Source organism: Oratosquilla oratoria, chromosome 18, assembly GCF_046742065.1.
Source record: "Oratosquilla oratoria isolate Oo_2021 chromosome 18, ASM4674206v1, whole genome shotgun sequence".
NCBI classification, from domain to species: domain Eukaryota; kingdom Metazoa; phylum Arthropoda; class Malacostraca; order Stomatopoda; family Squillidae; genus Oratosquilla; species Oratosquilla oratoria.
Window position 1 is genome coordinate 46,003,751 of NC_134794.1, and position 10,068 is coordinate 46,013,818.

Consider the following 10,068-nt stretch of genomic DNA (forward strand, 5'->3'; position numbering starts at 1 on the left):
CTATTACCGGCTGTCCTTATGGAGAACGTGTGGTGGGAAGAGCCACCAGTGTGGTAAGTGAAACACTGTTGAGATATTCCTTTTTTTTTTTTTTTTTTTTTTTTTTTTTTTTTTTTTTTTTTTTTTTTTGTCTACTTAGCCACGGCCGGCCTCTGTAAGAGGTGAACGCCAACTGCCTTAGGCGTAGGTCTGGACATATGGGGAAAGGGCACACTTCTTGCACCCTGTTGCCAGATGGGATTTGTAGGTAGAACAATATAGATAGGTATACATATATATAATAAAAATAAGGGACACACTTATATATAAATGAGGAACCTGCATGCAAAATGATTAGAGGTGTGGTGACGTTGTCGCAACCACCGACGCCGGCAACACCGGAGATGTCTGCTTCCCTGGCCGGTCCAACCCAGGCTGATTACGTCACCAACGTGAGCGGAGGCGAATTCACTCATCAAGGCTTGTTCATGTGGACCACAACCAAAGGGAAGGCAGCCAATCAGAAGGCTGGGTGTTCGAGTCACTCCAAGGCCACCAATTGGTAGTGCTCTGATATAGACAACCACTTTGGTGTGAAAGCACTCAGATGCACCGAGCCTTGCAGCTGGTCGGGAAACGCCAGACGCGGGGGTCGTTAGGCACCACCACCCTCGCCAACCATGCCCTGCCAGGACTCTCTCGTCAAAACAACGACCACGCTTACAGCCGGCCGCCGACTTCTCCACTATCCAGCCCATCCTCTCCAGAGATCTCGCTCGACGGGACAATCACCCGCTCCGGCTGTCTGGTCAGAAGGCCTGTCCGCTACTCCTACTCCGCTCGTGCGACTCCTTACCCTTCGCGCTGCTCGCTTCCAAAGACGGGGTGAGTGGTGTAGTGATGTTGTCTCAACCGCTGACACCAGCCACACCGGAGATGTCTGCTTCCCTGGCCGGTCCAGCCCAGACTGATGACGTCACCAACGTATCTACTCGTCAAGGCTCACAGCTCGCTCACAAGGAGCACAGCCAAAGGGAAGGCGGCCAATCAGAAGGCTGGACATTACAACGGGACCCGTCCGTGATCCCGTCACGGAGCTTATAAGGTTTATAAGATCAGAACAGCCTCGCCAACACAACACTCTCAGAGGTCGGACGTCACTCTCCACTCCAGCACACTCAACAAGCGCTCAGGAATCTTCGCCGGCCGGTGGCGGCAAGGAGACTTTTCTCCTTCGCTGCTGCCGGTCTGGCACAGGCCGACCTCTTTGTTGACGTTGGCAGGCGGGTTTACACCAAAGACAAATACACACGTTTCCCAAGTCACGTATTTCTCAGTTTTCAGAATTGTGTTTGAAAGAAAAGAGATACACGCACACTTGCTCGCTGGCTTAGCGGGGGCCCACAATTCAACTCTGATTCAGAGCCCTTAACTCTTTGCCGGCTGGTTGCGAGAGAGGAATTGGGGAGCCTCTCTTGCCGACCGGTCCGCACCCACGCCCTGGGCTCTTCGCTGACGCTTGCGAGCGGTTTTACACTTCTGACATTTACACACAATGCCCAAGTCACGTAATTCTCTGCTTTCAGAGTTGTGCTTGGAGGGAGAAAGGTAGTACAACACCCGCCCGCCTGCTCCCCCTCGCACTGCCATTGGGTCCACTCTCCTGACTCTCAAGCCCAACCTGGGGATAAACAGGAACGCGCTCTCTACACGCGGGAAGTGAACTCAACTCACTTCCCGTAAGATACATGCACACACCTCTCACGAACATAGCCACGCACAAACATCTACACATACTTTTTCTTCGACTAAAATTCACTTCCTTTCTAACTTTCTCTTATACTACATCTCATTTCAGTTTACCTCCCACTATTTTTTTTTTTTTTTTTTTTTTTTTTTTTTACCTTTCTCTACTACTACGCCTCCTACCATTTTCTAAACTTTTGGTGTTTCTAATCCCAGGCGTCGGCGCCGCTGTCCAAGTTCCCTGCCCATTTCTCCTGAGCCACGACCACCAACTGCCCCTAATCGCTTGCTCAATCGCCCGGTGACAAAAGCCCTCTTTTATACACTACTATTTTTTCTTCTTACAGAAACTCTTCCCCTTCCACAAAAACCGATCCCGCGCAAGCGGGTGGTCTTACCTAGCAAGTCGCAAGTCGCTCCAATCACCGCAGCAACAACTCGCCTCCAGCTCAAAGACCTTCCCCCTAATATCGATCGAGCACCTCCAGCTTCAGATTTTAGGCTCGCCATATTTTCGCCTGATTCGGTGATTAAGAGATACAGATTAATGTGTTGTCAAGAGCTTGATTTCTTCCTTGGTTGTCCATACCAGAACACCACAGAGGCAACGTTATGCAAAATATATGAATGCTTGAGGAATACTGATATGGCAACAACGCCAAAGCTGAATGCGTATATGGGGTACTACTACGTAGAACAGTTATGTAATGACTGAACTGCGTAAGTCTAACGACGCGCTACGATTACGTAGAGCGACTACGTAATGCCTACGCAGGCTACATACTTAAAACAATTACTATATAGGGACGGACGTCATCCATGCGAGACTGAGTCCGACTAGAGTAAGGGAGGAAACTGGTTTTAGTCGATCTATAGAAACCGAGGTTTCGCCCTGCGGGAGGCAAAGGGTAAGGTACTTAAGTTCACGTCGAATAACATCATAAGGACCCGTCAGTGGTCTCGTCTTAAATATTTATATGTGTATATATATATATATATATATATATATATATATATATATATATATATATATATACACATATGTATATTTATATATTACACACACACGCACACACACCCACACACACATATATATATATATATATATATATATATATATATATATATATATATATATATATATGTATATATATATACCGGTATATATAGTGGTTGGGGTGGTGGCAGCGATTACTAATCAAAATAATCCGACATAACGTAGGATTTCCCAATCCCATTGTATAGATATATTTGACATATTGTTATCATCATTCGTGGTGCTCTTGATTGAACGCGATTTTACGAAGGCGTAGTGTACATCTCGCTCACCCATTCATTGATATAATTGTAGTAGTCATTCTGGCACTACATATTCTGGGTGCCAGCGGTGGCATTACACTGGGATTCGTAGAGGTATCTGGTCGTGTACAGATCCGCGTACCGTGAGGCGTTAATGATATCGCGCACTTCGAAGTCACTAAGCCGGGTCCACACTTGTTGTATTTCCACGTATCGTATCATCTTTGCGTACCACCTAGTGATACGATACGGTGCAACAGGGTATTGTACCCACTTGTTGCGTATCCGTATACAGCAGGCGGATACGCAACAAGTGGGTACAATACCCTGTTGCACCGTATCGTATCACTAGGTGGTACGCAAAGATGATACGATACGTGGAAATGCAACAAGTGTAAATATGAATTTGCTCGCACGCGTCCAAGTCACTTAGAATGCGTAGTGACACGCGTCGAAGTTACTTGGAACCTAGTTGTATGTACCTAGTTTTATTTTGCGGGAAGGGGAGCTACGTTCGTGGTGTCCCGCCTTTGCATCTCGCAGTGCCTAGTTTGCTCTTAAATTCATGGTGTTTGCACACACTATTTTTTTCGTCCAGTTTGTTCCACGTGTCCACCACTCTATGTGGAAAACGGTTTTTCTTCCGATCTTTTCTATAACTATGTTTTATTTTTATTTTCTTTCCATGTCCTCTTGTGATTCTCTTGTCCCAGTTTAACAAGTCCTTTCTATAGAATATTTCTGTGCCATTCAGGATTCTGTAGATGGTCAGTAGGTCGCCTCTCTCTCTTCTTTGCTCCAGAGTCGGTAACTCCAGCTTAGCCAGCCTCTCCTCATATGATAAGTTTGAAAGTGCAGGGGCCTTTTTTTTTTTTCTTTTTTTGCTGCTCTCTGGATTCTTTCTATTTTCTTTATATTCTTTTTGGTACTGGGTGACCACAATGTCGCCGCATATTCTAGTCTAGGCATTATCAGTGTGACCAATATTTTTTTAATCATTTCTTCATTCAAATATGTAAATGACACTTTTATTGATCTTAGCAAGTTATAGGATTCTCCGACAATTTTGTTTTCTTTCTGTCATAGGACAAGTCGTTTGAGATAATTACATCCAAATATTTTTCGGATCCCACTTTCTTTACCTCCATAGTTCCAATTTTATATTGACCTGATATTCTATTTTTACTTTTTCCAAACTCCATTACGCTACACTTCTTGATGTTGAAGTCCACTTCCCATTTCTAACTCTAATTCCATACCGTTTCAGTTTTAACTTTTCTTAACAATTTAGCGTCGTCTGCAAAGAAGCTCATGTAACATTGCACATCATCATCCATGTCATTCACATAAATAACAAACATTATTGGAGCCAGTACAGATCCTTGCGGAACTCCACTGATCACCTCTTTTCAACCTGAGTATTTTTCTTTCAGTACTACTCTCATATTTCTACCAATCAGGAAGTCCTCCATCCATTTTAGTAGGTTCCCTTGTATCACTCCTGTATGTTCCAGTTGTTTTTTTTAACAATTTTTTGTGTGGTACTTTGTCGAAAGCTTTTTGTAAGTCCAGGAAGGCACAATCAGCCCATCCATTCCTTTCTTGCACTATGTCTAGTCTTGAGTAAAAACATATTAAGTTTGTGGTGCATGATCTTCCTTGTCTGAACCCAAATTGTTTTGGGTTTTTTCTATTATTTTCTTCCAGGTTTTTACCCATCTGTTCTTGATAATTTTCTCACAAATATTGGCTATAGTGCTTGTTAGTGAGACCGGTCTATAGTTAGTTGGTTCTTCCTTGTTTCCTTCTTTACATATTGATACAATGTTAGCCTTTTTTCAGTCTTTTGGTATTTTTCCTTATTTAAGTGAGCAATTTATTATGTTATGTATTTTGTCCATTAGTTCTTCTTTGCATTCTTTTAGAATCCAATTTGCAATTCTGTCCGGGCCGTGCGATTTCCTGACATCAAGGTTTGATAGGTGTTCCATTATTTTTCTTTGTTATTGTTATCTCGCTCATGGGGTGAGGCGGGGGATCGCACTTAATTTCCTTCGTCCCAATATTGTGCCTTCTCTCTAGTGAAAACAGACTTGAAGTGATTAATCATTACTTCGGCCATTTCTAAATCTTCTGTGTATTCTATATTTTCTTGGCATAGTTTCACCATTTCCTGTTTATTTTTAAGTTTACCGTTCACATATCGATAGAATAGTTGGGTTGCTCTTGGCATTTATCTATAACGTCTTTTTCATAGTTCTTTTTTTTTTCCCTCTCTTCGTAATTTAACATACTCATTTCTATAGTTTGTATATACTTGCCATCTTCCATTTTTTCTTCTTTTCTCAATTTTTTCCAAGCTCTGTCCCTTCTGTCTTTTGCCTCACTGCATCTTCTATTGAACCAGCATTTATTGTAGGCTACACTCTCTAGCGTCTTGGTGCGTGCCTATTCACCACTTCATTATAATTTTCCATCAAGATATCCCGTTTCTCTTCCATTTTTGTATCTTCCATGTAATTTTTTTTCCCAATTTCCATTCTGAAGGAATTTCTTTAGTTTTCCAAAGTCTTTTTTGCTGTACATCAATCTTCATTTCCTATGCTTTTCATTTCTTTCCATGTATATTTCTTCCTTTAGTTCAGTCTCAATAAATATATGGTCACTCTTTCCAATTGGTGTCTTATATTGGATTTTATCCACAATTTCAGGTTCTGTTGTAAATATTAAATCTAGTCTCGACGGCTCCTCATTATTTCTGTATCTGGTGTTTTCACTGACCCACTGTGTCATTGTATATTCGATGGTCATGTCCAGTAATACATTACCCCATAAGTCTTCTACGCCTTTCACTGTCATGTCCTCCCAGCAAATATCTCTGCAGTTAAAGTCCCCCATAATTATTAGGTTACCTCTGCCCATTAATATCTCATTTAATGAATGCCTTGTATCTTCTAGCATTTTCATATGCTCGTCTCTTTCCAAGTGTTCGTTTTTGAGGGCACATAAGTCACCACAAACTTTCTACTTTTCATCTTGTCTTCGACTTTTATCATGATAATTTCTACATTACCCTTGTCCTCCGCAATTCTTGTCACATTCAAGTTTTTCTTGGCCAAGAACACGATTCCTCCTCCCAGTTTCTTGTCTCTGTTTTTAAATCAGCAATTGTGTAGTCCTTATCCAACATTGATGGGTGGCACTGCACCCCTTAATTTAGTCTCCACAATTCCCATTATGTCTGGTTTTCTTCTAACAGGTAATTATTAAGTTCATTCACTCCTGAAATTAATCCGTTGATGTTAGTATAGGTCCCTTTTAATTTTTTATTTATTATTATTTTTTTTTTTTTCTGTCTTTGGTTCGCCCATTCTGATGAACCATTTACCCAGTCTCATGTCGCTTACTCTCCGTTAGAATTCCTTGCTTTCGGTCTTCGTTCTCTTCGTTTTTTGTTTTTTTTTTAGCCTCTTCTTTTAGTGTCTTCTCTTTTTCTAATTCCTCAATACTCATTACTCTTTTTATCCACATATTCTTGTAATGTTCACTCCTTGCCAACTTACCTACTTTTTCAAATATGTCTTCTACTACCATTTGTGATCTTAGTTTTATCTTTAGGGGTCGATTTCTTTCCTTAGAATAATGACCAATTCTATACACATCGTCGATGTCCTCTACATCCTGAGTTTCTTTTAGGATTGCTATGGCTGTTTATTTTTCTCTCATGTACCTCGCCAGACCATGTTTTTCTTTTAGTCCATATACCACACTACATTTTTTCCTACCCACTGCATCTCGATCTGACCCAATTTGCCTTTTCATTGATTATTTGGATAATTGTGTCTTTTGCATTTTCCTGCATGTGTCGTTGGACTATTTCTTTGAAGGAAATTTCTTTATTCCCTATATTTTCTTCCATTTCTTAATCTTTTGTATGCTTTCCTCGCCTAAGTTTACTTTAATTTTTTCAGTCATTTCTAGTTTTTTTGTTATTTACCCCTTTCTTTAAATTGTCGCTATTGGTAGTATCATTAATTTTCTTTTAATTTTCACCTCTCTTAGTTCTGAGTTAGTTTTTCTTAGGTCGGAAATTTCAATGTTAGATTGCTAAGCAATCCATTAGTTCAACAATTTCCTTCTTAAGTCCATTATTTCATTCTCCCATTATCTTTTTTGCTCATTTCCCTCTCTATATCTAAGATTCGATTTACTCTCCTTCTTTCGTACTTACCGAATCCTGAGAAAGAATCATCGTGGTAAAACCTCGTGGCCGCCGGCGTGTCGCAATGTTTATGTAGTATTTCGGCGTGGCCATGCTAGATGACTGCTGTAGTCGTCGTTCAGGTCAGATTTTTTTTTTTTTTTTTTTTTTGCTAATTTCGTCTTATTCCATTTAACTAGCACTGCAGAATGTGCGTGCGCGTGTGTATGAGAGATTCACCATGGTCTTGGATCACGAGTTGGACTCGTGATCGACAGCTATTTCCCTCCCGGAAGAGAGCTCACATATGACCAATCTATGGGTAATGCTGTGACCTTACACACACACCCAACTCCCCGACCACGAGAGTTGGAGTAAAGATTCACAGCGCAGTGATACTGAAATTATTTCAGTCCTAGGCGGGATTCGAACCCAGACCGCCATATTGGCGGCCGGGAACTGTGCCACCATGTGTGTGTGTAGTTACCTAGTTGTAATTACGCTCGTTGTGTCTCATCTCTGTATCTCGCCACATCTAATTTGCTCTTAAATTATTGTATTGTTTTTGCATACACTGTTGTTTCGTCTAGTATGTTTCATACATCCATCAGTCTGTGGTGGAAAGCATTTTTTTCATGTCTCTTTCTATAACTGTCTTTTTTGAGTTTCTTTCCATGTCCTCTTGTGTTTCTCTTATCCCAGTTTAGTAAGTCATCTCTATCAGGGATTTCTACACCTTTCATAATTCTATAGATGGTCAACAAGTCACCTCTTTTTTCTTCTTTGTTTCAGAGTCGGTAGTTCTAGTTTTCCCAGTCTTTCATCATATGGCATTTTTTTTTATAGTGGTGAGAACATCTTTGTAGTTCCTCTCTGGATTTTCTCAAATTTCTTTATATTCTTTTTAGTACTGGGTGATCATAGTGTCGCTGCATACTCATTTGGGCCTTATCAGTGTGACTCATATTTTCTTCATCCAAGTAAGTAATAACCACTTTTATTGATCTTAGCAAGTTATAGGTTTTGCCAACAATTTTGTTTATAAACTTGTCAAGGGACATATCTTTTGCGATGATCACTCCCAGGACTTTTTCAGATCCCACTTTCATTACTTCCTTTTCACCAATTTTATATTGTTTTGATTTTTTTTTTCAACTTTTTCAAAATTCCATTATGCTACATTTATGTTGAAGTCCACTTCCCACTTCTGACTCCATTCCCAGACCCTGTTCAGGTCTCTCTGTAATGAGTCACAGTCCATTTCAGTACTGTCTTTAACAATTTTGCATCATCTGCAAAGTAGTTTATGCAACATTCCACACCCTCATCCATGCCATTCACATAGCAAACATTATCACCTCCTCCCAAGTAGAACTCTTATCTCTGAGCACCACTCTTATTTTTTTTCCCCCATGCAAAAAGTCCTTCATCCATTTCAGTAATCTTCCTCATATCCCTTCTTTGGTTTCCAGTTTTCTAAATAGTTTTATGTGAGGGACTTTATCAAAAGCTTTTATATTTTTAGGAACGCACAATCAGCCCATCCGTCCCTTGTATTATGTCTGGTAGTCTCGAGTAAAAACAGATCAAATTTGTGGTACATGATCTTCCCTGTCTATATCTGAATTGTCTCGGATTTAGGATCTTCTCCAGATGTTTTATCCATCTACTCTTTATAACTTTTTCACATATTTTAGCTAACATGCATGTGAGAGAAACTGGTCTGTAATTTGTTGGGTCTTCCTTATTTCCTCCTTTATAAATTGGTATATCAGCATTTTGCCAGTCTACTGGTAATTTTCCTTCGTTGAGTGAACAACTTATATATTTTGTCTGTTAGTTTTTCTTTGCATTTTTTAAATATCCAATTTCCTATTCCATCTGGGCCATGCAATTTCCTGACATCAAGGTTCATTATTTGATCCATTATTTCTTTGTGTTATTCTTATTCCCCTCATGGGGGGAGGGGTTATTTCTCTCCCTTCATCCTGATGTTGCATTTTTTCTCTAGTGAAAACCAACTTCAAGCGTTTGCTTATAACTTCTGCTATTTCTGTATCTTCTGTATATTCCATATTACCTTGGCGTAGTTTCACTATTTCCTGTTTATTTTTTAGTTTACTATTTATATATTCACAGAATAGTTTTGTCTAATCCTTACATTTTTCTATTATGTCTTTTTCCTAGTTTCTTTTTTCTTCCCTGCATATTTTTACATATTCGTTCTTTTAGTATATATTTGCCACTTTCTAGGTTTTCTATCTTTTCTCAATCTTTTCCAAGCTTTATCTCTTCTGTCTTTCACTTCACTGTACCTTTTATTAAATTAGCATTTAATATACACCTTTTCCTGTTTTTGCTTTGGGACATATTTATCCACTTTGAGAATCAACACCGTGTGAGATCGAAACATTTATTGGTACGACGTTTCGCTTGTTACAGCTTTTTCAAGTACAGACATATGGCAAACACTTTGAGTACATATAGGCTGACGGGGAAGGAACTGGGAGAGGTTATCAGGGAGGGGTGGGTGGTGGGTGGAGGGTGTGTGTGTGTGAGAAGGGGACGGGTGGGACTTGGTGGAGAAAAAGGAGGACATTTCGGACAGTTTATTGAAGTGGACTAAGGGGGACATTTCATACATTTGTATAATGCGGGTAACAGATGGATGACGGGTGGGACTTGGTGGAGATAAAGGAGGACATTTCAGACAGTTTGCTGAAGTGGACTAAGGGGACAAACTGTCCAAAATGTCCTCCTTTACCTCCCTTGTAAGGGGGAAAAACCTTTGGTATAAGTACATTTTCCCACTACCAATTATTAAATCTAAATAAAACAAATAA